The sequence below is a fragment of the Pseudophryne corroboree genome, chromosome 11 (assembly GCF_028390025.1).
Source record: "Pseudophryne corroboree isolate aPseCor3 chromosome 11, aPseCor3.hap2, whole genome shotgun sequence".
Taxonomy (NCBI): Eukaryota; Metazoa; Chordata; class Amphibia; order Anura; family Myobatrachidae; genus Pseudophryne; species Pseudophryne corroboree.
Genome location: NC_086454.1, coordinates 342,435,497 through 342,463,335, shown reverse-complemented (window position 1 = coordinate 342,463,335; position 27,839 = coordinate 342,435,497). Strand labels below are relative to the sequence as shown.

Below are 27,839 nucleotides of genomic sequence, written 5' to 3'. Positions count from 1 at the left end.
CATACCTCTCACTGTCAGGGGCTGCAGGTGTACTTACCTCTCACTGCCAGGGGCTACAGGTGTACTTACCTCTCACTGTCAGGGGCTGCAGGTGTACTTACCTCTCACTGTCAGGGGCTGCAGGTGTACATACCTCTCACTGTCAGGGGCTGCAGGTGTACATACCTCTCACTGCCAGGGGCTGCAGGTGTACTTACCTCTCACTGCCAGGGGCTACAGGTGTACTTACCTCTCACTGTCAGGGGCTACAGGTGTACTTACCTCTCACTGTCAGGGGCTGCAGGTGTACTTACCTCTCACTGTCAGGGGCTGCAGATGTACTTACCTCTCACTGTCAGGGGCTGCAGATGAGACATCACATTACCTTCCTCATACTGTATCTCTCACTGTCGGGGGCTGCAGGTGTACTTACCTCTCACTGTCAGGGGCTGCAGGTGTACTTACCTCTCACTGTCAGGGGCTGCAGGTGTACTTACCTCACTGTCAGGGGCTGCAGGTGTACTCCCTTCTCTCTGTCAGGGGCTGCAGGTGTACTTACCTCTCACTGCCAGGGGATGCAGGTGTACTTACCTCTCACTGCCAGGGGCTGCAGGTGTACTTACCTCTCACTGTCAGGGGCTGAAGATGTACTTACCTCTCACTGTCAGGGGCTGCAGATGAGACATCACATTACCTTCCTCATACTGTATCTCTCACTGTCGGGGGCTGCAGGTGTACTTACCTCTCACTGTCAGGGGCTGCAGGTGTACTTACCTCTCACTGTCAGGGGCTGCAGGTGTACTTACCTCACTGTCAGGGGCTGCAGGTGTACTCCCCTCTCTCTGTCAGGGGCTGCAGGTGTACTTACCTCTCACTGCCAGGGGATGCAGGTGTACTCTCCTCTCACTGTCAGGGGCTGCAGGTGTACTCTCCTCTCTCTGTCAGGGGCTGCAGGTGTACTTACCTCTCACTGCCAGGGGCTGCAGGTGTACTTACCTCTCACTGCCAGGTGCTGCAGGTGTACTTACCTCTCACTGCCAGGGGATGCAGGTGTACTTACCTCTCACTGCCAGGGGATGCAGGTGTACTTACCTCTCACTGTCAGGGGCTGCAGATGAGACATCACATTACCTTCCTCATACCACTCACTGCCAGGGGCTGCAGGTGTACTTACCTCTCACTGTCAGGGGCTGCAGGTGTACTAACCTCTCACTGTCAGGTGCTGCAGGTGTACTTACCTCTCACTGTCAGGGGCTGCAAGTGTACTTACCTCTCACTGTCAGGGGCTGCAGGTGTACTTACCTCTCACTGTCAGGGGCTGCAAGTGTACTTACCTCTCACTGTCAGGCGCTGCAGGTGAGACATCACATTACCTTCCTCATACCTCACTGTCAGAGGCTGCAGGTGTACTTACCTCTCACTGTCAGGGACTAAAGGTGAGACATCACCTTCCTCATACCTCTCACTGTCAGGGGCTGCAGGTGAGACATCACATTACCTTTCTCATACCTCTTACTGTCGGGCTGCAGGTGTACTTACCTCTCACTGTCAGGGGCTGCAAGTGTACTTGTCTCTCATGTCTCAGAGAATCTCCTGTCTATTAACGTATCGGCGTGAGAGTATCTGACCTATTAATGCAATGGTTCCCAACCGTGGTCCTCAACTACCACCAACGTTTCTTGTTTTCCAGGTCTCCTCACAGGATTGCAAGTGAAATAATTTGCTCCACCGGTGCTCTTTTAAAATGTGTCAGTGAGTAATGAATAAACCTGTTCAACTGCGAGGTGACCTGGAAAACATGAACTGTTGGGGGTAGTTGAGGACCGAGGTTGGGAACCACAGTATTAATGTATCGGTGTGAGAGTCTCCTGTCTGTTAAAGTATTAGTGCGGGAGTCTCTGACCTATTAACGTATCGGTGTGAGGGTTTGTTAATTAATCAGTATCTGTAATTTGAGAAGTTTGTCTGAAGAGGTGAGTTTTCAGGGAACACTGGAAGGTTTGGAGACTGGAGGTGAGTCTTATTGTGCGTGGGAGGGCATTCCACAGAGGGTGCAGCCTGAAAAAAGTCCTGTAATTTTGGTTGGGAACAAGTAATGAGTGTGGATGAGAGACGCAGATGATGTGCAGAGCAGAGAGGTCAGGTAGGGAGATATTTTGAGATAAGGGAAGAGATGTACATTGGTGTAGTATGGTTAATAGTCTTATATGTAAGTAAAAGTATTTTATACTGAATACGGTAATATACCGGTAACCAATTGTTTGGGTTGCCCAGGTGGGTGATAGATAGCTGCAACATGCAGAGAGAAAGGAGTGTAAATCCTGATAGAATGAACTTCAAATGATGTGAATGTGAGTGATGGAAACTGTTTAACACTAGACTGAGGGACATAGGATCAGATCCTGCCTTATATATCCTGGCCTTATATATCCTGCAGTGTATGTCCTGTATAACACTAGTCTCAGGGACATAGAACCAGATCCTGCCTTATATAGGCTGCAGTGTATGTCCTGTATAGCACTAGTCTCAGGGACATAGGATCAGATCCTGCCTTATATAGCCTGAAGTGTATGTCCTGTATAACACTAGTCTCAGGGACATAGGACCAGATCCTGCCTTATATAGCCTGCAGTGTATGTCCTGTATAACACTAGTCTCAGGGACATAGGATCAGATCCTGCCTTATATAGCCTGCAGTGTATGTCCTGTATAGCACTAGGCTCTGGGACATAGGACCAGATCCTCCTGCCTTATATAGCCTGCAGTGTATGTCCTGTATAACACTAGTCTCAGGGACATAGGACCAGATTCTGCCTTATATATCCTGCAGTGTATGTCCTGTATAGCACTAGTCTGAGGGACATAGGACCAGATCCTGCCTTATATAGCCTGCAGTGTATGTCCTGTATAACACTAGTCTCAGGGACATAGGAACAGATCCTGCCTTATATAGCCTGCAGTGTATGTCCTGTATAACACTAGTCTCAGGGACATAGGACCAGATCCTGCCTTATATAGCCTGCAGTGTATGTCCTGTATAGCACTAGGCTCTGGGACATAGGACCAGATCCTCCTGCCTTATATAGCCTGCAGTGTATGTCCTGTATAACACTAGTCTCAGGGACATAGGACCAGATTCTGCCTTATATAGCCTGCAGTGTATGTCCTGTATAGCACTAGTCTCAGGGACATAGGACCAGATCCTGCCTTATATAGCCTGCAGTGTATGTCCTGTATAGCACTAGTCTCAGGGACATAGGACCAGATCCTGCCTTCTATAGCCTGCAGTGTATGTCCTGTATAGCACTAGTCTCAGGGACATAGGACCAGATCCTGCCTTATATATCCTGCAGTGTATGTCATGTATAACACTAGTCTCAGGGACATAGGACCAGATCCTGCCTTATATGGCCTGCAGTGTATGTCCTGTATAACACTAGTCTCAGGGACATAGGACCAGATCCTGCCTTATATAGCCTGCAGTGTATGTCCTGTATAACACTAGTCTCAGGGACATAGGACCAGATCCTGCCTTATATAGCCTGCAGTGTATGTCCTGTATAGCACTAGTCTCAGGGACATAGGATCAGATCCTGCCTTATATAGCCTGCAGTGTATGTCCTGTATAACACTAGTCTCAGGGACATAGGATCAGATCCTGCCTTATATAGCCTGCAGTGTATGTCCTGTATAACACTAGTCTCAGGGACATAGGAACAGATCCTGCCTTATATAGCCTGCAGTGCAGGGGTTAAAGTGAGCCGGAACGGGGCGGAACTGCGTTCCGTCAGTTCCACTTGGAGACGGAACGCAGTTCCGCCTCCTCTGGCTCACCTAACCCGGCGATGTGTCCCCCGTCGCTGCAGGGAGATGACGGGCGCCCGTCTTCCCGCACAGCGGCAGCCGGAGGCAGGAGCTCAGTACTGAGCTCCGCCTTCCGGCTCAATCAGTGCGCGCTATGGGAGAGACGTCATGACGTCTCTCTCATAGTGCAGAGGAGCGGGTGACGAGAGGACTGCAGCGGCCGGACACGGAGCGGGGCTTGGTAAGTATGGTGTGTGCTGTGTTTTTTTATTTTTTTTATTTGTGTAGCAGCTGGGGGGCAAACTACTGAGAGGTCATTACTACGGGGGCATTATTACTGGGGGGGCAAACTACTGAGGGGCATCTACTGGGGTCATTACTACTGGGGGGCATTTACTGGGGGACATTACTACTGGGAGCAAACTACAGGGGGCAAACTACAGAAGGGCATTACTACTGGGGGACAGACTACTGAGGGGCAGTACTACTGGGGGACATTACTACAAGGGGCAAACTACAGGAGGGCATTACTACTGGGGGGCAAGCTACTGAGGGGCATCTACTGGGGGGCATTACTACTGGGGGACATTACTACAGAAGGGCATTACTACTGGGGGACAGACTACTGAGGGGCAGTACTACTGGGGGACATTACTACAAGGGGGCAAACTACAGGAGGGCATTACTACTGAGGGGCATCTACTGGGGGGCATTTACTGGGGGACATTACTACTGGGGGGCATTACTACTGGGGGGCATTACTACAGGAGGGTATTACTACTGGGGGGGCATTACTACTGGGGGGCAAACTACAGAGGGGCATCTACTGGGGGCATTACTACTGGGGGCATTACTACTGGGAGACATTACTACTGGGTGCAAACTGCAGGGGGCAAACTACAGGAGGGCATTACTACTTGGGGTATAACTACAGTGGCATTACTACTGGGGGCGTAACTACAGGGGTTAAACTACTGGGGGCATTACTACTTGGAGGCATTACTACTGGGGGCTAAACTACAAGAGGGCATAACTACAGGGGCTAAACAACTGGGGGCATTACCATTAAGGGCATTACTACTGGGGGCACTACTAATGAGGGCATTGTAAAGGGGGCACTTCATAAGGGGCATCAATCCTGGGGTCATAAGGGGCACTGCTATTGCGAGCATTGCATAAGGGGCACCACTACTATGGGCTCTATATAAGGGGCGCTAACACTGTGGGCATTGTATAAGAGGTGCTACTGCTGTAGGCATTATGTGTATTATGGGGTGCTACTACTGTGGGCGTTATTACTATTGTGTAACACGCCCCTTTTTTGAGACCACACCCCTTTTTGCGGCGCGCGCCTACGGCGCGCGCAATACCTTTGTTAAATTGCCACCGTGGGAAGGGGGGTGAGTTCCACCACCTCTCTAGGACCACTTTAAGCACTGCTGCAGTGTGTGTCCTGTATAACACTAGTCTCAGGGGCATAGGATCAGATCATGCCTTATATAGCCTGCAGTGTATGTCCTGTATAACACTAGTCTCAGGGACATAGGACCAGATCCTGCCTTATATAGCCTGCAGTGTATGTCCTGTATAACACTAGTCTCAGGGACATAGGATCAGATCCTGCCTTATATAGCCTGCAGTGTATGTCCTGTATAACACTAGTCTCAGGGACATAGGATCAGATCATGCCTTATATAGCCTGCAGTGTATGTCCTGTATAACACTAGTCTCAGGGACATAGGACCAGATCCTGCCTTATATAGCCTGCAGTGTATGTCATGTATAACACTAGTCTCAGGGACATAGGACCAGATCCTCCTGCCTTATATAGCCTGCAGTGTATGTCCTGTATAACACTAGTCTCAGGGACATAGGACCAGATCCTGCCTTATATAGCCTGCAGTGTATGTCCTGTATAACACTAGTCTCAGGGACATAGGACCAGATCCTGCCTTATATAGCCTGCAGTGTATGTCATGTATAACACTAGTCTCAGGGACATAGGAACAGATCCTGCCTTATATAGCCTGCAGTGTATGTCCTGTATAACACTAGTCTCAGGGACATAGGATCAGATCCTCCTGCCTTATATAGCCTGCAGTGTATGTTCTGTATAACACTAGTCTCAGGGACATAGGATCAGATCCTGCCTTATATAGCCTGCAGTGTATGTCCTGTATAGCACTAGTCTCAGGGACATAGGACCAGATCCAGCCTTATATAGCCTGCAGTGTATGTCCTGTATAATACTAGTCTCAGGGACATAGGATCAGATCCTGCCTTATATAGCCTGCAGTGTATGTCCTGTATAACACTAGTCTCAGGGACATAGGACCAGATCCTGCCTTATATAGCCTGCAGTGTATGTCATGTATAACACTAGTCTCAGGGACATAGGACCAGATCCTCCTACCTTATATAGCCTGCAGTGTATGTCCTGTATAACACTAGTCTCAGGGACATAGGACCAGATCCTGCCTTATATAGCCTGCAGTGTATGTCCTGTATAACACTAGTCTCAGGGACATAGGACCAGATCCTGCCTTATATAGCCTGCAGTGTATGTCATGTATAACACTAGTCTCAGGGACATAGGAACAGATCCTGCCTTATATAGCCTGCAGTGTATGTCCTGTATAACACTAGTCTCAGGGACATAGGATCAGATCCTCCTGCCTTATATAGCCTGCAGTGTATGTTCTGTATAACACTAGTCTCAGGGACATAGGATCAGATCCTGCCTTATATAGCCTGCAGTGTATGTCCTGTATAGCACTAGTCTCAGGGACATAGGACCAGATCCAGCCTTATATAGCCTGCAGTGTATGTCCTGTATAATACTAGTCTCAGGGACATAGGATCAGATCCTGCCTTATATAGCCTGCAGTGTATGTCCTGTATAACACTAGTCTCAGGGACATAGGACCAGATCCTGCCTTATATAGCCTACAGTGTATGTCCTGTATACAGGGCCGGCTCCAGGCCTACTAGCACCCTGAGCGAGAAAATGTAAAAGCCCCCCCCCCCCCATGCGCTCGCCTTCGGCGCGCGCTCCCGTAAAAAAAGTGGGTGTGGTCTCTGGGAAAGTTGGTGTGGCCTCTGGGAAAGTGGGCGTGGCATCGTAACTTCATATCATCATACTATAAACATATTTTCACACAATTAGCAGCCTTACACATAGCCACAGTAGTGTTCCTTACACACAATGTCTCCAGTATAGTGCCAGATACACATAATGTGCAGTGCCAGCTACACATGACATGCAGCGCAGCAGTGCCAGCTACACATGACATGCCCCGCAGCAGTGCCAGCTACACATGACATGCCCCGCAGCAGTGCCAGCTACACATGACATGCCCCGCAGCAGTGCCAGCTACACATGACATGCCCCGCAGCAGTGCCAGCTACACATGACATGCCCCGCAGCAGTGCCAGCTACACATGATAGTGTTCACTTTTTAGGGCATGGTGCTGATCACAGGGAGGGCACATTTTTAAGTTAGGAGGGCAAAATGATGTACATACTGCTTGTTGTTCTCATACCTATATGTCAAAGCATGGACAGTGCGCGCCGGAGGCGCGCAGCAAAAATTAAGGGGAGTTACTTCGTGGGGAAGGTACGTGGCCACATAATAGTGGCAATTTGCATTACACCACACAGTAGTGCAGCTAATACACACTGCACCAGGTAGAACCTCCTATACACTTTGCGCCAGGCACAGCATTGAGACACATTGCCTAGCCACAGACGCCTAGCGGGAACACTACATGACATGCTCCCCAGCAGTGCCAGCTACACGCGACATGCTCCGCAGCAGTGCCAGCTACACGCGACATGCTCCCCAGCAGTGCCAGCTACACGCGACATGCTCCCCAGCAGTGCCAGCTACACGCGACATGCCCCCCAGCAGTGCCAGCTACACGCGACATGCCCCCCAGCAGTGCCAGCTACACGCGACATGCCCCCCAGCAGTGCCAGCTACACGCGACATGCCCCCCAGCAGTGCCAGCTACACGCGACATGTCCCCCCCAGCAGTGCCAGCTACACGTGACATGCCCCCCAGCAGTGCCAGCTACATAAATGGCCACACAGTGCCAGATATGCACCCACAGTGCCATATATAAAAATGCCCCCACAGTGCCAGATATGCGCCCAAAGGGCCAGATACATAAATGCCCCCAGTGCCAGATACATAAATGCCCACACATTGCCAGATGCATAAATGCCCCCAGTGCCAGATGCATAAGTGCCCACACAGTGCCAGATGCATTATTGCCCCTCACAGTGTCAGATACATTAATGCCCCCAGTGCCAGATATGTCCCCACAGTGCCAGATACATTAATGCCCCCAGTGCCAGATATGTCCCCACAGTGCCAGATAAACAAATGCCCCCCACAGTGCCAGATAAATAAATGCCCCCACAGTGCCAGATAAATAAATGCCCCCAGTGCCAGATAAATAAGTGCCCCCACAGTGCAGATATACCCCCACAGTGCCAGATACATAAATACCCCCACAGTGCCGATATGCCCTCCCAGTGCCAGATACAGAAATGCCCCCACAGTGCCAGATACAGAAATGCCCCACAGTGCCAGATACATACATGCCCCCACAGTGCAGATACATAAATGCCCCCACAGCGCAGATATGCCCCCACAGTGCCAGATAAATAAATGCCCCCAGTGCCAGATAAATAAGTGCCCCCACAGTGCCAGATAAATAAATGCCCCCAGTGCCAGATAAATAAATGCCCCCAGTGCCAGATAAATAAGTGCCCCCACAGTGCAGATATACCCCCACAGTGCCAGATACATAAATACCCCCACAGTGCCGATATGCCCCCCCAGTGCCAGATAAATAAATGCCCCCACAGTGCCAGATAAATACATGCCCCCAGTGCCAGATAAATAAGTGCCCCCACAGTGCAGATATACCCCCACAGTGCCAGATACATAAATACCCCCACAGTGCCGATATGCCCCCCCAGTGCCAGATACAGAAATGCCCCCACAGTGCCAGATACATACATGCCCCCACAGTGCCAGATACATTAGTGCCCCCTCACAGTGCACAGATAAATGTCCCCCCCCCCCCACAGTGCCAGCTAAATGAATGCCCCCACAGTGCCAGATAAATGCCCCCCACAGTGCCACATGTGCCCCCAGTACCTGCTGTGCCGAGGCCGAGGGAGGGTGAGTGCTGCTGTGCTGCCGAGGCCGAGGGAGCGTAAGTGCTGCTGTGCGCGCCCGCTGTCTGTGCGCGCTGTGCGGCGCCGGTGTCTGACATCAGACGCCGGCGCCACATAGCGCACAGTGCTAGCCGGGACTCGGAGGACAGCAGGGGAGATCAGGACCGGCTCCAGGCTCCGACATGGCGGCGCCAGCGCACGGCGCCCATTAAGGGTGGCGCCCTGCGCGGCCGCTCGAGTCGAACATGCCTCGAGCCGGCCCTGCCTGTATAACACTAGTCTCAGGGACATAGGATCAGATCCTGCCTTATATAGCCTGCAGTGTATGTCCTGTATAACACTAGTCTCAGGGACATAGGACCAGATCCTGCCTTATATAGCCTGCAGTGTATGTCCTGTATAACACTAGTCTCAGGGACATAGGACCAGATCCTGCCTTATATAGCCTGCAGTGTATGTCCTGTATAACACTAGTCTCAGGGACATAGGACCAGATCCTGCCTTATATAGCCTGCAGTGTATGTCCTGTATAACACTAGTCTCAGGGACATAGGGTCAGATCCTGCCTTATATAGCCTGCAGTGTAAGTCCTGTATAGCACTAGTCTCAGGGACATAGGATCAGATCCTGCCTTATATAGCCTGCAGTGTATGTCCTGTATAGCACTAGTCTCAGGGACATAGGACCAGATCCTGCCTTATATAGCCTGCAGTGTAAGTCCTGTATAGCACTAGTCTCAGGGACATAGGACCAGATCCTGCCTTATATAGCCTGCAGTGTATGTCCTGTATAACACTAGTCTCAGGGACATAGGACCAGATCCTGCCTTATATAGCCTGCAGTGTATGTCCTGTATAATACTAGTCTCAGGGACATAGGATCAGATCCTGCCTTATATAGCCTGCAGTCAGGCCCGGCGCTACCCGCTCAGCGAAGGGATGCAGTGCAGGGAGGCGCTGGGACAGAGAGGCGCTCCCCCTGCTCTGAATCCCTTCACTGCTGCGCCGTCCTGTCCCCCTGCTGCTGCTGTGACTGTCACGGTATGACAGTCACTGGCAGCAGCGCCTGCTGAATGAAAAACCTCCTGCCTCCCCTCCCCGTGTGACAGCGGCTGACGGGCTGAGTATGGGACAGAAGGGGGCGGAGCTAAACGGGCCGAAAGGGGGCGGGGCTAAACAGGACAGAAGGGGCGGAGCTACTCTGACCAGGCTGCAGTACAGAGGGAGACTGGCTTAGGTAAGTGGTGTGTGTGTGTGTGTGTGTGTGTGTGTATATATGGTGAGTGTGTATGTGTGTATATGGTGGGTGGGTGTGTATGTGTGTGTATATATGTGTGAATTGTGTGTGTGAGGTATGTCTGCGTACGCGCACTTTATGGATGCTAGTACTGGGGGGGCATTACGTATAATGACGCTACTACTGTGGGAGGCCATTACATGCAAGGACGATACTACTACTGGGGGGGCATTACGTATAAGGACGCTACTACTACAGGGGGGCATTACGTGAAACTACGCTACTACTGGGGTGGCCATTATTTATAAGGACGATACTACTACTAGGGGGGAATTACGTATAAGGATGTTACTACTACTGTGGGTGCACTACGTATAAGGATGCTACTACTACAGGGGGGGCTTTACGCGTAACGACGCTACTACTACTGGGAGGGTGCATTACGTATAAGGACGCTACTACAGGGGGGGCATTACGCGTAACAACGCTACTACTGCTGGGGGGGCATCACTTATAAGGACGCTACTACTACTACGGGGGAATTACATATAAGGAGGCTTCTACTGGGGGTGCATTATGTATAAGGACGCTACTACTACTGTGGGGCATTACGTATATGGACGATACTACTATTAGGGGGAATTACGTATAAGGACGCTTTTACTACTGGGGGTGCATTACGTATAAGGACGCTACTACTGCTGGGGGGGGCATTACGTATAAGAACGCTACTACTACTTGGGGGCATTATATATAAGGACGCTACTATTACTGGGGGGGCATTACGTATAAGGATGCTACTACTGGGGGGGCATTATGCATAAGGACGCTACTACTACGGGGGGGGCATTACATGTAAAGATGCTACTACTGGGGGGGGGGGCATTACGTATAAGGACGCTACTAGTACTGTGGGGGGGGCATTACGTATAAGGACGCTACTACTACTAGGGGGGAATTACGTACAAGGACGCTTCTACTACTGGGGGTACACTACGTATAAGGACGCTTCTACTACTGGGGGGGGGGGCATTACGTATATAAGGACGCATCTACTACTGGGGGTGCACTACGTATAAGGATGCTACTACTACTCTGGGTGCATTATGTATAAGGATGCTACTACTACTGGGGGGGCACTACGTATAAGGATGCTACTACTACTGGGGGCATTATGTATAAGGATGCTACTACTACTGTGAGTGCATTATGTATAAGGGTGCTACTACTACTGGGGGCATTATGTATAAGGATGCTACTACTACTGTGAGTGCATTATGTATAAGGGTGCTACTACTACTGGGGTGCATTACATATAAGGACGCTACTACTACGGGTGGGGCATTACGTATAAGATTGTGCTACATTGTGGCGTAATTTTAAATGGGGGTACTATTGTGTGGCCATGCCCCTTACTTGTGAGACCACACCCCTTTTCCCGGCGCACGCCAACGGAATATCGGAGGGCGCAATTTTATAGTTTGCAGGGGGGCGCCGAACACCCTAGCACCGGCCCTGCCTGCAGTGTATGTCCTGTATAACACTAGTCTCAGGGACATAGGATCAGATCCTGCCTTATATATCCTGCAGTGTATGTCCTGTATAACACTAGTCTCAGGGACATAGGATCAGATCCTGCCTTATATAGCCTGCAGTGTATGTCCTGTATAACACTAGTCTCAGGGACATAGGATCAGATCCTGCCTTATATAGCCTGCAGTGTATGTCCTGTATAACACTAGTCTCAGGAACATAGGATCAGATCCTGCCTTATATAGCCTGCAGTGTATGTCCTGTATAACACTAGTCTCAGGGACATAGGATCAGATCCTGCCTTATATAGCCTGCAGTGTATGTCCTGTATAACACTAGTCTCAGGGACATAGGACCAGATCCTGCCTTATATAGCCTGCAGTGTATGTCCTGTATAACACTAGTCTCAGGGACATAGGATCAGATCCTGCCTTATATAGCCTGCAGTGTATGTCCTGTATAACACTAGTCTCAGGGACATAGGATCAGATCCTGCCTTATATAGCCTGCAGTGTATGTCCTGTATAACACTAGTCTCAGGGACATAGGATCAGATCCTGCCTTATATAGCCTGCAGTGTATGTCCTGTATAGCACTAGTCTCAGGGACATAGGACCAGATCCTGCCTTATATAGCCTGCAGTGTATGTCCTGTATAACACTAGTCTCAGGGACATAGGATCAGATCCTGCCTTATATAGTCTGCAGTGTATGTCCTGTATAACACTAGTCTCAGGGACATAGGATCAGATCCTGCCTTATATAGTCTGCAGTCAGGGGCGGATCCAGAAAAAAATTACAGGGGGGGCACCATAAGGGGCGTGGCTTCATTGGAATGGGCGTGGCTTCGTTGGAATGGGCGTGGTATTGCAGGAAAAGACTACCTTATACCCCAGTTTTGCAACCTGCACGCCCAGACGTTGGCCACCACAGGAAAGAAAAATAATCCTGATTCATGCCCCTTACATTATTTGTCATTTTTTCTCCTTATAGTAATGCCCAGTATACATTATTCCACATACTGCAATGGCCCTTAGACATTATTCCACACACAATAATGCACATGACACAATATGCACACACTGTAATGCCCCAGACACATTATGCCACACACCGTAATGCCTGTGACACATTATGACAGGAATCGCAATGCCCGTTATACATTATGCTACACACTGCACTGCCCCTGATACATTATAGCACATACAATGTCTGTGACACATTATGCCACACACTGCAATGACCTTGAGACATTATACCACAATGCCCGTGATATAGTATACCATACACCGTAATGCCTGTGACACATACCGCAATGCCCATTATACCCTATGCCACACACCACAATGCCCGTTATATATTATGCCACACTGCAATGACCCTGAGACATTATACCACATACCACAATGCCCGTGATATAGTATACCACACACCGTAATGCCTGACACATTATGACACACACCGCAATGTCCGTGATACATTATGCCACACACTGCAATGACCCTGAGACATTATACCACATATCACAATGCCAGCGATATAGTATACCATACACCGTAATGCCTGTGACACATTATGACACACACCGCAATGTCCGTGATACATTATGCCACACACCGTAATGTCCATTACACATTAAGTCCTACAGTAAGGCTTCTAATTACTTTTCAAATACCTGCTCGTTGTCAGGGGTTTCATGCACTGGGTGTCATGCTCGTTGCCAGGGGTTTCATGCTCTTGGTTCCATGCACGGTGCCAGGGGTTTTCATGCTCAGGGTGTCATGCTCGTTGCCAGGGGTTTCATGCACTGGGTGTCATGCTCGTTGCCAGGGGTTTCATGCACTGGGTGTCATGCTCGTTGCCAGGGGTTTCATGCACTGGGTGTCATGCTCGTTGCTAGGAGGTAGTCCTTGTTGCTAGGGCTGTGCTCCCAGTGCCACATATGTCCCCAGTGCCAGATATTCCCCCACGGTGCCAGGTACTCACATGCCCCCAGTGCCAAATATAGCCCCCCCCCATGTGCCAGGTACACATATACCCCCAGTGCCAGATATTCCCCGACAGTGCCACATATGCCCCCAGTGCCAGATATTGCCCCCCCAGTGCTATATATGCCCCCAGTGCCACATATGCCCCAGTGCCAGATATTCCCCCCCCAGTGCCACATATGCCCCCAGTGCCAGATATTCCCCCCCCCCAGTGCCATATATGCCCCCAGTGCCAGATATTCCCCCCAGTGCCAGATATTCTCCCCCCCCCTCCATGCCAAATATGCCCCCAGTGCCAGATATTCCCTCCCCAGTGCCATATATGTCCCCAGTGCCAGATATTCTCCCCCCCCCCTCCCTGCCAAATATGCCCCCAGTGCCAGATATTCCCCCCCAGTGCGCCCCCCTCCCTTCCTCCGCCGCCGCCGCCGCTGCTCCCCCCGCTCCCCTGCTGTTAGGAGGGACACGGAGGGCACAGTGCACGCCTCCCTGTGTCCCTCCTGTGTCTCCGGCGGCCGCGGGTCACTGTAATAAAGGAAGTGCTCACGAACGGCACTTCCTTTATGAGACCAGCGGCCGCCGGAGACCCAGGAGGGACACAGGAGAGGCGCGCACTGTGCCCTCCGTGTCCCTAACAGCAGGGGAGGAAACGAGACCGCAGACTGACATGCGGACGCTCGTCCGCATGTCAGTCTGCACTAAAAATGACAGGGGGGGCACGTGCCTTGGTGCCCCCCCCCTAAATCCGCCACTGTCTGCAGTGTATGTCCTGTATAACACTAGTCTCAGGGACATAGGATCAGATCCTGCCTTATATAGTCTGCAGTGTATGTCCTGTATAACACTAGTCTCAGGGACATAGGATCAGATCCTGCCTTATATAGTCTGCAGTGTATGTCCTGTATAACACTAGTCTCAGGGACATAGGACCAGATCCTGCCTTATATAGCCTGCAGTGTATGTCCTGTATAACACTAGTCTCAGGGACATAGGACCAGATCCTGCCTTATATAGTCTGCAGTGTATGTCCTGTATAACACTAGTCTCAGGGACATAGGACCAGATCCTGCCTTATATAGCCTGCAGTGTATGTCCTGTATAACACTAGTCTCAGGGACATAGGATCAGATCCTGCCTTATATAGCCTGCAGTGTATGTCCTGTATAACACTAGTCTCAGGGACATAGGATCAGATCATGCCTTATATAGCCTGCAGTGTATGTCCTGTATAACACTAGTCTCAGGGACATAGGATCAGATCATGCCTTATATAGCCTGCAGTGTATGTCCTGTATAACACTAGTCTCAGGGACATAGGACCAGATCCTGCCTTATATAGCCTGCAGTGTATGTCATGTATAACACTAGTCTCAGGGACATAGGACCAGATCCTGCCTTATATAGCCTGCAGTATAACACTAGTCTCAGGGACATAGGACCAGATCCTGCCTTATATAGCCTGCAGTGTATGTCATGTATAACACTAGTCTCAGGGACATAGGAACAGATCCTGCCTTATATAGCCTGCAGTGTATGTCCTGTATAACACTAGTCTCAGGGACATAGGATCAGATCCTCCTGCCTTATATAGCCTGCAGTGTATGTTCTGTATAACACTAGTCTCAGGGACATAGGATCAGATCCTGCCTTATATAGCCTGCAGTGTATGTCCTGTATAGCACTAGTCTCAGGGACATAGGACCAGATCCAGCCTTATATAGCCTGCAGTGTATGTCCTGTATAATACTAGTCTCAGGGACATAGGATCAGATCCTGCCTTATATAGCCTGCAGTGTATGTCCTGTATAACACTAGTCTCGGGGACATAGGACCAGATCCTGCCTTATATAGCCTGCAGTGTATGTCATGTATAACACTAGTCTCAGGGACATAGGACCAGATCCTCCTGCCTTATATAGCCTGCAGTGTATGTCCTGTATAACACTAGTCTCAGGGACATAGGATCAGATCCTGCCTTATATAGCCTGCAGTGTATGTCCTGTATAACACTAGTCTCAGGGACATAGGACCAGATCCTGCCTTATATAGCCTGCAGTGTATGTCATGTATAACACTAGTCTCAGGGACATAGGACCAGATCCTGCCTTATATAGCCTGCAGTATAACACTAGTCTCAGGGACATAGGACCAGATCCTGCCTTATATAGCCTGCAGTGTATGTCATGTATAACACTAGTCTCAGGGACATAGGAACAGATCCTGCCTTATATAGCCTGCAGTGTATGTCCTGTATAACACTAGTCTCAGGGACATAGGATCAGATCCTCCTGCCTTATATAGCCTGCAGTGTATGTTCTGTATAACACTAGTCTCAGGGACATAGGATCAGATCCTGCCTTATATAGCCTGCAGTGTATGTCCTGTATAGCACTAGTCTCAGGGACATAGGACCAGATCCAGCCTTATATAGCCTGCAGTGTATGTCCTGTATAATACTAGTCTCAGGGACATAGGATCAGATCCTGCCTTATATAGCCTGCAGTGTATGTCCTGTATAACACTAGTCTCAGGGACATAGGACCAGATCCTGCCTTATATAGCCTGCAGTGTATGTCATGTATAACACTAGTCTCAGGGACATAGGACCAGATCCTCCTGCCTTATATAGCCTGCAGTGTATGTCCTGTATAACACTAGTCTCAGGGACATAGGATCAGATCCTGCCTTATATAGCCTGCAGTGTATGTCCTGTATAACACTAGTCTCAGGGACATAGGACCAGATCCTGCCTTATATAGCCTGCAGTGTATGTCATGTATAACACTAGTCTCAGGGACATAGGAACAGATCCTGCCTTATATAGCCTGCAGTGTATGTTCTGTATAACACTAGTCTCAGGGACATAGGATCAGATCCTGCCTTATATAGCCTGCAGTGTATGTCCTGTATAACACTAGTCTCAGGGACATAGGAACAGATCCTGCCTTATATAGCCTGCAGTGTATGTCATGTATAACACTAGTCTCAGGGACATAGGAACAGATCCTGCCTTATATAGCCTGCAGTATAACACTAGTCTCAGGGACATAGGACCAGATCCTGCCTTATATAGCCTGCAGTATAACACTAGTCTCAGGGACATAGGACCAGATCCTGCCTTATATAGCCTGCAGTGTATGTCATGTATAACACTAGTCTCAGGGACATAGGAACAGATCCTGCCTTATATAGCCTGCAGTGTATGTCCTGTATAACACTAGTCTCAGGGACATAGGATCAGATCCTCCTGCCTTATATAGCCTGCAGTGTATGTTCTGTATAACACTAGTCTCAGGGACATAGGATCAGATCCTCCCTTATATAGCCTGCAGTGTATGTCCTGTATAGCACTAGTCTCAGGGACATAGGACCAGATCCAGCCTTATATAGCCTGCAGTGTATGTCCTGTATAATACTAGTCTCAGGGACATAGGATCAGATCCTGCCTTATATAGCCTGCAGTGTATGTCCTGTATAACACTAGTCTCAGGGACATAGGACCAGATCCTGCCTTATATAGCCTGCAGTGTATGTCATGTATAACACTAGTCTCAGGGACATAGGACCAGATCCTCCTGCCTTATATAGCCTGCAGTGTATGTCCTGTATAACACTAGTCTCAGGGACATAGGACCAGATCCTGCCTTATATAGCCTGCAGTGTATGTCCTGTATAACACTAGTCTCAGGGACATAGGACCAGATCCTGCCTTATATAGCCTGCAGTGTATGTCATGTATAACACTAGTCTCAGGGACATAGGAACAGATCCTGCCTTATATAGCCTGCAGTGTATGTTCTGTATAACACTAGTCTCAGGGACATAGGAACAGATCCTGCCTTATATAGCCTGCAGTGTATGTTCTGTATAACACTAGTCTCAGTGACATAGGACCAGATCCTGCCTTATATAGCCTGCAGTGTATGTCCTGTATAGCACTAGTCTCAGGGACATAGGACCAGATCCAGCCTTATATAGCCTGCAGTGTATGTCCTGTATAATACTAGTCTCAGGGACATAGGATCAGATCCTGCCTTATATAGCCTGCAGTGTATGTCCTGTATAACACTAGTCTCAGGGACATAGGACCAGATCCTGCCTTATATAGCCTGCAGTGTATGTCCTGTATACAGGGCCGGCTCCAGGCCTACTAGCACCCTGAGCGAGAAAATGTAAAAGCGCCCCCCCCCCCCATGCGCGCGCCTTCGGCGCGCGCTCCCGTAAAAAAAGTGGGTGTGGTCTCTGGGAAAGTGGGTGTGGCCTCTGGGAAAGTGGGCGTGGCATCGTAACTTCATATCATCATACTATAAACATATTTTCACACAATTAGCAGCCTTACACATAGCCACAGTAGTGTTCCTTACACACAATGTCTCCAGTATAGTGCCAGATACACATAATGTGCAGTGCCAGCTACACATGACATGCAGCGCAGCAGTGCCAGCTACACATGACATGCCCCGCAGCAGTGCCAGCTACACATGACATGCCCCGCAGCAGTGCCAGCTACACATGACATGCCCCGCAGCAGTGCCAGCTACACATGACATGCCCCGCAGCAGTGCCAGCTACACATGATAGTGTTCACTTTTTAGGGCATGGTGCTGATCACAGGGAGGGCACATTTTTAAGTTAGGAGGGCAAAATGATGTACATACTGCTTGTTGTTCTCATACCTATATGTCAAAGCATGGACAGTGCGCGCCGAAGGTGCGCAGCAAAAATTAAGGGGAGTTACTTCGTGGGGAAGGTACGTGGCCACATAATAGTGGCAATTTGCATTACACCACACAGTAGTGCAGCTAATACACACTGCACCAGGTAGAACCTCCTATACACTTTGCGCCAGGCACAGCATTGAGACACATTGCCTAGCCACAGACGCCTAGCGGGAACACTACATGACATGCTCCCCAGCAGTGCCAGCTACACGCGACATGCTCCGCAGCAGTGCCAGCTACACGCGACATGCTCCCCAGCAGTGCCAGCTACACGCGACATGCTCCCCAGCAGTGCCAGCTACACGCGACATGCCCCCCAGCAGTGCCAGCTACACGCGACATGCCCCCCAGCAGTGCCAGCTACACGCGACATGCCCCCCCCAGCAGTGCCAGCTACACGTGACATGCCCCCCAGCAGTGCCAGCTACATAAATGGCCACACAGTGCCAGATATGCACCCACAGTGCCATATATAAAAATGCCCCCACAGTGCCAGATATGCCCCCAAAGGGCCAGATACATAATTGCCCCCAGTGCCAGATACATAAATGCCCACACATTGCCAGATGCATAAATGCCCCCAGTGCCAGATGCATAAGTGCCCACACAGTGCCAGATGCATTATTGCCCCTCACAGTGTCAGATACATTAATGCCCCCAGTGCCAGATATGTCCCCACAGTGCCAGATACATTAATGCCCCCAGTGCCAGATATGTCCCCACAGTGCCAGATAAACAAATGCCCCCCACAGTGCCAGATAAATAAATGCCCCCACAGTGCCAGATAAATAAATGCCCCCAGTGCCAGATAAATAAGTGCCCCCACAGTGCAGATATACCCCCACAGTGCCAGATACATAAATACCCCCACAGTGCCGATATGCCCTCCCAGTGCCAGATACAGAAATGCCCCCACAGTGCCAGATACATACATGCCCCCACAGTGCAGATACATAAATGCCCCCACAGCGCAGATATGCCCCCACAGTGCCAGATAAATAAATGCCCCCAGTGCCAGATAAATAAGTGCCCCCACAGTGCCAGATAAATAAATGCCCCCAGTGCCAGATAAATAAATGCCCCCAGTGCCAGATAAATAAGTGCCCCCACAGTGCAGATATACCCCCACAGTGCCAGATACATAAATACCCCCACAGTGCCGATATGCCCCCCCAGTGCCAGATAAATAAATGCCCCCACAGTGCCAGATAAATAAATGCCCCCAGTGCCAGATAAATAAGTGCCCCCACAGTGCAGATATACCCCCACAGTGCCAGATACATAAATACCCCCACAGTGCCGATATGCCCCCCCCAGTGCCAGATACAGAAATGCCCCCACAGTGCCAGATACATACATGCCCCCACAGTGCCAGATACATTAATGCCCCCTCACAGTGCACAGATAAATGTCCCCCCCCCCCCACAGTGCCAGATAAATGAATGCCCCCACAGTGCCAGATAAATGCCCCCCACAGTGCCACATGTGCCCCCAGTACCTGCTGTGCCGAGGCCGAGGGAGGGTGAGTGCTGCTGTGCTGCCGAGGCCGAGGGAGGGTAAGTGCTGCTGTGCGCGCCCGCTGTCTGTGCGCGCTGTGCGGCGCCGGTGTCTGACATCAGACGCCGGCGCCGCATAGCGCACAGTGCCAGCCGGGACTCGGAGGACAGCAGGGGAGATCAGGACCGGCTCCAGGCTCCGACATGGCGGCGCCAGCGCACGGCGCCCATTAAGGGTGGCGCCCTGCGCGGCCGCTCGAGTCGAACATGCCTCGAGCCGGCCCTGCCTGTATAACACTAGTCTCAGGGACATAGGACCAGATCCTGCCTTATATATCCTGCAGTGTATGTCCTGTATAACACAAGTCTCAGGGACATAGGATCAGATCCTGCCTTATATAGCCTGCAGTGTATGTCCTGTATAACACTAGTCTCAGGGACATAGGATCAGATCCTGCCTTATATAGCCTGCAGTGTATGTCCTGTATAACACTAGTCTCAGGGACATAGGAACAGATCCTGCCTTATATAGCCTGCAGTGTATGTCCTGTATAACACTAGTCTCAGGGACATAGTACCAGATCCTGCCTTATATAACCTGCAGTGTATGTCCTGTATAACACTAGTCTCAGGGACATAGGACCAGATCCTGCCTTATATAGCCTGCAGTGTATGTCCTGTATAACACTAGTCTCAGGGACATAGGACCAGATCCTGCCTTATATAGCCTGCAGTGTATGTCCTGTATAACACTAGTCTCAGGTACATAGGACCAGATCCTGCCTTATATAGCCTGCAGTGTATGTCCTGTATAACACTAGTCTCAGGGACATAGGACCAGATCCTGCCTTATATAGCCTGCAGTGTATGTCCTGTATAGCACTAGTCTCAGGGACATAGGACCAGATCCTGCCTTATATAGCCTGCAGTGTATGTCCTGTATAACACTAGTCTCAGGGACATAGGACCAGATCCTGCCTTATATAGCCTGCAGTGTATGTCCTGTATAACACTAGTCTCAGGGACATAGAATCAGATCCTGCCTTATATAGCCTGCAGTGTATGTCCTGTATAGCACTAGTCTCAGGGACATAGGATCAGATCCTGCCTTATATAGCCTGCAGTGTATGTCCTGTATAACACTAGTCTCAGGGACATAGGACCAGATCCTGCCTTATATATCCTGCAGTGTATGTCCTGTATAGCACTAGTCTCAGGGACATAGGAACAGATCCTGCCTTATATAGCCTGCAGTGTATGTCCTGTATAACACTAGTCTCAGGGACATAGGAACAGATCCTGCCTTATATAGCCTGCAGTATATGTCCTGTATAACACTAGTCTCAGGGACATAGGACCAGATCCTGCCTTATATAGCCTGCAGTGTATGTCCTGTATAACACTAGTCTCAGGGACATAGGAACAGATCCTGCCTTATATAGCCTGCAGTATATGTCCTGTATAACACTAGTCTCAGGGACATAGGACCAGATCCTGCCTTATATAGCCTGCAGTGTATGTCCTGTATAACACTAGTCTCAGGGACATAGGACCAGATCCTGTCTTATATAGCCTGCAGTGTATATCCTGTATAACACTAGTCTCAGAGACATAGGATCAGATCCTGCCTTATATAGCCTGCAGTGTATGTCCTGTATAACACTAGTCTCAGGGACATAGGACCAGATCCTGCCTTATATAGCCTGCAGTGTATGTCCTGTATAACACTAGTCTCAGGGACATAGGATCAGATCCTGCCTTATATAGCCTGCAGTGTATGTCCTGTATAACACTAGTCTCGGGGACATAGGATCAGATCCTGCCTTATATAGCCTGCAGTGTATGTCCTGTATAACACTAGTCTCAGAGACATAGGATCAGATCCTGCCTTATATAGCCTGCAGTGTATGTCCTGTATAACACTAGTCTCAGGGACATAGGACCAGATCCTGCCTTATATAGCCTGCAATGTATGCCCTGTATAACACACTAGTCTCAGGGACATAGGACCAGATCCTGCCTTATATAGCCTGCAGTGTATGTCCTGTATAACACTAGTCTCAGGGACATAGGATCAGATCCTGCCTTATATAGCCTGCAGTGCATGTCCTGTATAATACTAGTCTCAGGGACATAGGACCAGATCCTGCCTTATATAGCCTGCAGTGTATGTCCTGTATAGCACTAGTCTCAGGGACATAGGATCAGATCCTGCCTTATATAGCCTGCAGTGTATGTCCTGTATAGCACTAGTCTCAGAGACATAGGAACAGATCCTGCCTTATATAGCCTGCAGTGTATGTCCTGTATAACACTAGTCTCAGGGACATAGGACCAGATCCTGCCTTATATAGCCTGCAGTGTATGTCCTGTATAACACTAGTCTCAGGGACATAGGACCAGATCCTGCCTTATATAGCCTGCAGTGTATGTCCTGTATAACACACTAGTCTCAGGGACATAGGACCAGATCCTGCCTTATATAGCCTGCAGTGTATGTCCTGTATAACACTAGTCTCAGGGACATAGGATCAGATCCTGCCTTATATATCCTGCAGTGTATGTCCTGTATAACACTAGTCTCAGGGACATAGGACCAGATCCTGCCTTATATAGCCTGCAGTGTATGTCCTGTATAGCACTAGTCTCAGGGACATAGGACCAGATCCTGCCTTATATAGCCTGCAGTGTATGTCCTGTATAACACTAGTCTCAGGGACATAGGACCAGATCCTGCCTTATATAGCCTGCAGTGTATGTCCTGTATAACACTAGTCTCAGGGACATAGGATCAGATCCTGCCTTATATAGCCTGCAGTGTATGTCCTGTATAACACTAGTCTCAGGGACATAGGACCAGATCCTGTCTTATATAACCTGCAGTGTATGTCCTGTATAGCACTAGTCTCAGGGACATAGGATCAGATCCTGCCTTATATAGCCTGCAGTGTATGTCCTGTATAGCACTAGTCTCAGGGGCATAGGATCAGATCCTGCCTTATATAGCCTGCAGTCAGAGCCGGATTAAGGGGGGAGCCCAGGGGACACATTACCCTGGGCCCCCCAAATCTAAGGGCCCCCCGTGCCTGCCGTCAAGCACTGGCAGTTTGCATGTTTTTTTTTTTTTTTATGAAGTTCAGCCTAATTTACACCCAGCGACTAGCGCACACAGGGGGGTGGGGTTCTAACTACCTAGAAACCCCCATGCCGCGATCCATTGCAGGTGGTGACTGATTTTTTTTATTTTTATGGGGAGACGGAGGAGCTATGATGGTGACGCGGCAGCTGTCTCCGTCGTCCGTCCTCATATTAACACAGAGCCGGGCGGCTGGGTTGGCAAGCTAGGGGAAGCTGTAGCAGTAGTGCAACAGTTGCTCCCAGATAGTTTCAAGTTGAAATCTGGCCGGGTGGCACAACTCTCTTCCTCTGTCCCGGCCGTCTTGACAGGGTACAGCCGCAGGTAAAGTGGCGACTGCATCAAGCTGCACATTTTTCTGTTTTTCACATTGAGTTGGTGTTTCCTCATGAAACATTAAAACATTTTGATTTTTGTGCTGGATTAGTGAGTGTCCTCTTTTATGAATTGACTGCATATGGTCACAGTTGCTATGCTGTGACACTTCAGGCAGCACCCCTGTGGATGGATACCCCCATGGAGGAGTTCATAAGTTCATACAGTTTTATATGACTTCAGATACATGTGTGTCTGTGAGAGAGAGTGTGAGAGAGAGAGAGAGAGAGAGAGAGAGAGAGAGAGAGAGAGAGAGAGAGTGTGTGTGTGTATATATATATTTTTTTTTAATAGTGTGTGTGTGTATATATATATATATATATATATATATATATACACATACAGTGTGTGGGTGTATATACATACCTGTATATACAGTATAGAAATGGTGGCACTCACGGACTCTACATCACCCTGAAATGAAGACTCGCAGATGCCCGCAGGCTACTCCAATGTTTTACTTTATTATAACATTCAGGATACCATGACGTAGATTATTATAAAACATTGGTGTATCCTGCGTGCGTCTGTGAGTCTTCATTTCTGGGTGATGAAAAGTCCATGAGTGCCACTATTTCTACACTGCATATTACATGACTGTTGGAAGGCACTGCGGCAGGTTACAGAGTGCATAATGCCTCAGTCTCCGCCTCCTATACTTCGCTCCACCCCCTCTAGAAACCCCCCTTCACCCACAGGCACTAAAGAACGGCCGTGAATGCTCCTCATAGAGCGCTCTGTACTGGACACATAACTCACAGCGGAAGGAGCTGCTGAGCATGCGTAGCAGCAGCTTCTGCGCTCAACTATATAATGTATATAGGAAGGGGAGAGTCCTTACATGTTTATATATGTGTATGTGTGTGTGTATATATATATATATATATATGTGATAGATAAAAGTATAAGCAGAAAGCTGTTGGAGGCAGTACATTTTATTGAATAGAAAATTAGCGTAGGTATACACTGTAGAAAAACAATATCACACATAGCATACACGCACGCACAAACAGCATGCGTAAATAGCATACACACATACACACACTATACACCTACACAAACACACAGCATACACACACACACACACACACACACACACACACACACACACACACACACACACACACACACACACACACACACACACACACACACACACACACACACACCACTAACCAATTTAACTCCAGCAGAATCACCTCCTCTTCTCTTCTGTTAAATTGGTTAGTGCTGTGTGTGTGTTTTTGTAGGTTTGTTGTATGTATTTGTGTGTGTGTGTGTGTGTGTGTGCTATGTGTGTTGTGTGATATTGTTTTTTTTGAGTGTATACATACGATAATTCAATAACGTGCTATTTTTTGTTACTGCCTCCAACAGCTTTCTGCTTATACTTTTATCTATCTTGTAAAATTATATATATATATATATATATATATATATATATATAGATATAAACACACACACACACATAAGGAACCTCCCCTTCCTATATACACTATATTTAGTCCTCAGGGGCCCCCCTTGTCTAAAGTACCCCGGGCCCCCTGGAGCCTTAATCCGGCCCTGCCTGCAGTGTATGTCCTGTATAACACTAGTCTCAGGGACATAGGACCAGATCCTGCCTTATATAGCCTGCAGTGTATGTCCTGTATAATACTAGTCTCAGGGACATAGGATCAGATCCTGCCTTATATAGCCTGCAGTCAGGCCCGGCGCTACCCGCTCAGCGAAGGGATGCAGTGCAGGGAGGCGCTGGGACAGAGAGGCGCTCCCCCTGCTCTGAATCCCTTCACTGCTGCGCCGTCCTGTCCCCCTGCTGCTGCTGTGACTGTCACGGTATGACAGTCACTGGCAGCAGCGCCTGCTGAATGAAAAACCTCCTGCCTCCCCTCCCCGTGTGACAGCGGCTGACTATGGGACAGAAGGGGGCGTAGCTAAACGGCCCAAAAAGGGGCGGGGCTAAACGGGACAGAAGGGGCGGAGCTACACTGACCAGGCTGCAGTACAGAGGGAGACTGGCTTAGGTAAGTGGTGTGTGTGTGTGTGTGTGTGTGTGTGTGTGTGTGTGTATATATGGTGAGTGTGTATGTGTGTATATGGTGGGTGGGTGTGTATGTGTGTGTATATATGTGTGAATTGTGTGTGTGAGGTATGTCTGCGTACGCGCACTTTATGGATGCTAGTACTGGGGGGGCATTACGTATAATGACGCTACTACTGTGGGAGGCCATTACATGCAAGGACGATACTACTACTGGGGGGGCATTACGTATAAGGACGCTACTACTACAGGGGGGCATTACGTGAAACTACGCTACTACTGGGGTGGCCATTATTTATAAGGACGATACTACTACTAGGGGGGAATTACGTATAAGGATGTTACTACTACTGTGGGTGCACTACGTATAAGGATGCTACTACTACAGGGGGGGCTTTACGCGTAACGACGCTACTACTACTGGGAGGGTGCATTACGTATAAGGACGCTACTACAGGGGGGGCATTACGCGTAACAACGCTACTACTGCTGGGGGGGCATTACTTATAAGGACGCTACTACTACTACGGGGGAATTACATATAAGGAGGCTTCTACTGGGGGTGCATTATGTATAAGGACGCTACTACTACTGTGGGGCATTACGTATATGGACGATACTACTATTAGGGGGAATTACGTATAAGGACGCTTTTACTACTGGGGGTGCACTACGTATAAGGACGCTACTACTGCTGGGGGGGGGCATTACGTATAAGAACGCTACTACTACTTGGGGGCATTATATATAAGGACGCTACTATTACTGGGGGGGGCATTACGTATAAGGATGCTACAACTGGGGGGGCATTATGCATAAGGACGCTACTACTACGGGGGGGGGCATTACATGTAAAGATGCTACTACTGGGGGGGGGGCATTACGTATAAGGACGCTACTAGTACTGTGGGGGGGCATTACGTATAAGGACGCTACTACTACTAGGGGGGAATTACGTACAAGGACGCTTCTACTACTGGGGGTACACTACGTATAAGGACGCTTCTACTACTGGGGGGGGGCATTACGTATATAAGGACGCATCTACTACTGGGGGTGCACTACGTATAAGGATGCTACTACTACTCTGGGTGCATTATGTATAAGGATGCTACTACTACTGGGGGGGCACTACGTATAAGGATGCTACTACTACTGGGGGCATTATGTATAAGGATGCTACTACTACTGTGAGTGCATTATGTATAAGGGTGCTACTACTACTGGGGGCATTATGTATAAGGATGCTACTACTACTGTGAGTGCATTATGTATAAGGGTGCTACTACTACTGGGGTGCATTACATATAAGGACGCTACTACTACGGGTGGGGCATTACGTATAAGATTAATAAGATTGTGCTACATTGTGGCGTAATTTTAAATGGGGGTACTATTGTGTGGCCATGCCCCTTACTTGTGAGACCACACCCCTTTTCCCGGCGCACGCCAACGGAATATGGGAGGGCGCAATTTTATAGTTTGCAGGGGGGCGCCGAACACCCTAGCACCGGCCCTGCCTGCAGTGTATGTCCTGTATAACACTAGTCTCAGGGACATAGGATCAGATCCTGCCTTATATAGCCTGCAGTGTATGTCCTGTATAACACTAGTCTCATGGACATAGGACCAGATCCTGCCTTATATAACCTGCAGTGTATGTCCTGTATAACACTAGTCTCAGGGACATAGGATCAGATCCTGCCTTATATAGCCTGCAGTGTATGTCCTGTATAACACTAGTCTCAGGGACATAGGACCAGATCCTGCCTTATATAGCCTGCAGTGTATGTCCTGTATAACACTAGTCTCAGGGACATAGGATCAGATCCTGCCTTATATAGCCTGCAGTGTATGTCCTGTATAACACTAGTCTCAGGGACATAGGATCAGATCCTGCCTTATATAGCCTGCAGTGTATGTCCTGTATAACACTAGTCTCAGGGACATAGGACCAGATCCTGCCTTATATAACCTGCAGTGTATGTCCTGTATAACACTAGTCTCAGGGACATAGGACCAGATCCTGCCTTATATAGTCTGCAGTGTATGTCCTGTATAGCACTAGTCTCAGGGACATAGGATCAGATCCTGCCTTATATAGCCTGCAGTGTATGTCCTGTATAGCACTAGTCTCAGGGACATAGTACCAGATCCTGCCTTATATAGCCTGCAGTGTATGTCCTGTATAACACTAGTCTCAGGGACATAGGATCAGATCCTGCCTTATATAGCCTGCAGTGTATGTCCTGTATAACACTAGTCTCAGGGACATAGGACCAGATCCTGCCTTATATAGTCTGCAGTGTATGTCCTGTATAACACTAGTCTCAGGGACA

General features: G+C 49.1%; 1 protein-coding gene across 2 annotated transcripts in view; it reads left to right on the top strand.

Moving 5' to 3' along the window:
• The window catches only part of LOC134969752 (putative inactive carboxylesterase 4), a 127,913-nt gene that overhangs the window by 1,881 nt on the left and 98,193 nt on the right, over positions 1 to 27,839 (top strand). The gene's annotated exons all lie outside the window — the stretch shown is intronic.